This window comes from Coffea arabica, chromosome 6c, assembly GCF_036785885.1.
Source record: "Coffea arabica cultivar ET-39 chromosome 6c, Coffea Arabica ET-39 HiFi, whole genome shotgun sequence".
NCBI lineage: Eukaryota > Viridiplantae > Streptophyta > Magnoliopsida > Gentianales > Rubiaceae > Coffea > Coffea arabica.
Window position 1 is genome coordinate 24,567,997 of NC_092320.1, and position 3,658 is coordinate 24,571,654.

The following is a 3,658-nucleotide window of genomic DNA, read 5'->3' on the forward strand; positions in this document are numbered from 1 at the left end:
TATTTGGGAGAGAGAATTTGAAGCCCCGCGGAAGCTCCCCGCTTGCCACCACCGGCCAGTGTCGCCACCGTCGTCCATTTCCTTTAGCAGCATGATAGAACGGTGGGGTTTTGCGGTCTCTTCTGCCACCATCTTGCTTATTTAAATTATGTCAAAACTACACAAAACAGCGATAGGCCCCAAGTTCCCCGATTTCTCCTTTGCAAAAACCCCTCTGAAACCGCACATAGCCCCTCCGCCACCACCAGCAGCGGCGAAGGTGGACGTTACCTCCATAACCAACCTCGTTCTCAAGACAAACCCAGAAATTTTGACTCAAAATTGGCCCACCCTTGTGCAATGGGCCCCTGAGCTTGTCCACACGATTCTCAAACGCCTGTGGAACCATGGCCCGAAAGCTCTCCAGTTCTTCAAAGCCCTCGACTCCCATCTCTCTTACACCCACTCCGCCACCAAATTCGACGACGCAATCGACATTGCTGCCAGAATGCGGGATTGCAAGACCCTATGGGCCCTTGTGGCTCAAATACGGGCTATAAAGCTCGGTCCTGGCCCGAAAACCTTCGCCATCATCCTCGAAAGGTATGTGGCTTCTGGAAAAGCTGATAAGGCGGTTGACCTTTCCTTGTCAATGCATAAACATGGTTGTCCTTAGGATTTGACTTCATTCAATTCTTTTCTTGATGTGCTCTGTAAGGCGAAGCAGGCTGAAATAGCCTATAATCTGTTTAAGGTGTTTAGGAGGAAGTTTAGAGTTGATATGATTAGTTATAACATTCTCGCTAATGGGTATTGTATAATGAAGCGAACGCCAAAGGCATTGGAAAATTTGAAGGAAATGGTGGAGAGAGGATTGGAGCCAAATGTGATGACTTATAATATAATTCTTAAAGGTTTCTTTAGAGCAGGGCAAACGAAGGAAGCTTGGGAGTTTTTCTTGCAAATGAAGAGGAGAAAATGTGAGATTGATGTGGTGACTTATACTACTATGGTTCACGGTTTTGGTGTTGCAGGTGAGGTTGAGAGGTCCCGTAAGCTGTTTGATGAGATGGTTGGAGCTGGAGTGCTTCCCTCAGTAGCAACTTACAATGCTCTTATTCAAGTTTTATGTAAGAAAGACAATGTGGAAAATGCAATTTTGGTGTTTGATGAGATGTTGCGGAGGGGCTATTTACCTAATGTCACTACTTATAATGTGTTCATTAGAGGTTTGTTTCGTGTCGGTAAAATGGACAGGGCAGTTGAGTATATGGACAAGATGAAAGAAGATGAGTGTGAGCCTAATGTTCAGACATACAATCTTGTAATTCGATATTATTGTGATGATGGAGAATTTGAGAAGGCCTTCGAATTGTTTGAGAAAATGGGTAGTGGGCATTGCTTACCTAACTTAGATACTTATAACATCTTGATCAGTGCAATGTTTGTCAGAAAGAAATCCGATGATTTGGTGGTAGCAGGAAAGTTGTTGATAGAAATGATTGACAGAGGATTTCTGCCTTGAAGGTTTACTTTCAACCGCATTCTGAATGGGCTTTTGCTTACAGGTAATCAAGAATTTGCTAGAGAGATTTTGCGACTGCAAAGCGGATCTGGCCGGCTTCCTTATCATTTCAGACTATGATTGTGTTGCATTACCTCAGGCAAAGTATGTTTGCTTTAAAGATTGCAATGGTCCAACCTTTTCCATTGGCATGCAAGTTTGTCTTCTGCATTTTCTTCAGTCGATATACCTGAGGTTTAGGATTTGATGAAACTTCAACTTAATTTTTGAACTGAAAACTAATTATTGTGTTCTATGACAGTAGCAGTGCCAGATAAAAGACAATTTGTTACATTCATGTCTTGGAGCGAGATATTTAGACTGAACTTTGGAACTATCACTGATCAAATTGCTGAAAATGCGAACTTTTGCTTCTTTGTTTGGGTCAATTCATTGTGGCAAACTGTATTTATAAATAGGATTGTTTTCCAGTTCTGGGCGCGCTGGACATATTGTTTTGAAGCTTATATTCTTGGAAATAGATGGTTTTATACTTGATAGCACCTTTTTTTTGGGTTGCATTGGTTTGCATTTGGAGAATTTCTTTCACTTGACTGTTGCCACAATCACCTTTGTGTCAATATATCATATCTGTAGAAACAAAATTTTCCTTTATGACTATTTGCTTACTAGGCTTCTTTCTCAAGATTGGATTAAAAAAGGTCTATAATTGTAACATTTTACATGAATTGTTAACATATTTCCTGTGAGCCTGTTAAAGGTTGGGACCTTGAGAAATGAGTCTATCAGTGGGACATCCTGTTTGTGCTTATGTTTCTGTCTTATCTAATTCAGCTTAATTCAAGAAATAGAAACTTGTTTCTCCATACTACTAGTTATCTAATTCAGCTTTTCTTCTTGAGACTGAGAATAGGAGAGGAAGTATTCAGTAAATGATGGAATTGTGCCAGCGAAAGGAAGGGCAAGGTGGAACTTTTGCAAACCTTTTGATGATTGTTTCTGCTTTAGGTACTTCTGTGCTTTCCTTTATATTCTTTAACGTGGGTACTCTCTTCTGCATTTGGAGTCCATTTGCTTTGTATTTTTTGGAGTGGGAAGTACCTAATGAAGGATTGGCCTTACAGTTCTGGAGCAAGGGAGGAACATACCTATTGCTGATTGCATTAACTTAAGAACATGCATGCTTTTGTTTTACTCTATCACAATTGCTAGTAAGTCAAAATTGCGAAGAAAATAGGCAATCAATTTGTAAGATTCTCATTCTTTGCTTTTGTACCATCCAGTCAATAAAGAACTTAAAGAAAGAAGAAGATATAGATCATGTTAATATCCTCTTGGAGATAATGATCCAGTGAAGGATGGAGTTACAGACGGTAAAATGCCAAGTTTATACACAGGCTGCAGAAAACTAATGGTCTAAAGCCTACAGGAAGTGCTTGATCATAGACCACAGTGGTGTACCTAGGCATTTTGCTACATTTTCAATGTTAGCAATATTCTTATAGAAGTAGTTAATACAGGGGTTATTCCATCTTATTACTGTCTCAGTTAAGAAATCAACAGTTGCTTTATCATCCATATCAGAAGTTGTACATGGTATTGTATATGTCGTTTATTCTATCTATGAAGTACTTGAGTTGGAGTTTGTCACTGGACTAAGTTGTGAAATTCTTGGTACATGTCAACTTTTAGCTGAGGAGTTGAAGATGGAAGTGAAAATATGGCTTTCCAGATTGCCACCATATTGCTCAGCTTTGCTTAGGTAGGTGAAAACCTGGAAGGTACTGTTGTCGCGTCCCATTTTTTGAATAAATAAATAAATAGGTTTAAAAATGTATTTTTTGATTCAATTTGTGATTGAAAAATGAATTGTGATTTAAAAAGAAAAATGGGTCTAAATAGGGTTTGAGAATGCGACGATTTGACCCAAAATTATAGTTTAAAAAGGGTTTTTGAAATAAAAAATCGGAGTCGCCACTTGGTAATGAGTTAAGGTGTACCAAGTCACCTAAAAATGAATTTTTAAAGAAAAATAGGAAAAAGTAGTAAGAAACCCCTTTTAAACGACTCCTAGTCCACGTAAACCAACGAAAAAGGTTCGGGAGTCACATTTGACGAAGGGGAAGGCAAGGATAAAAATCCAAGGCACCCCTT

General features: G+C 39.2%; 1 pseudogene; it reads left to right on the forward strand.

Annotated features, from left to right (window-relative positions):
* On the forward strand, window positions 1-2,052 carry LOC113692316 (pentatricopeptide repeat-containing protein At1g74900, mitochondrial-like; annotated as a pseudogene).
* The last annotated feature ends 1,606 nt before the right edge of the window (window positions 2,053-3,658 follow it).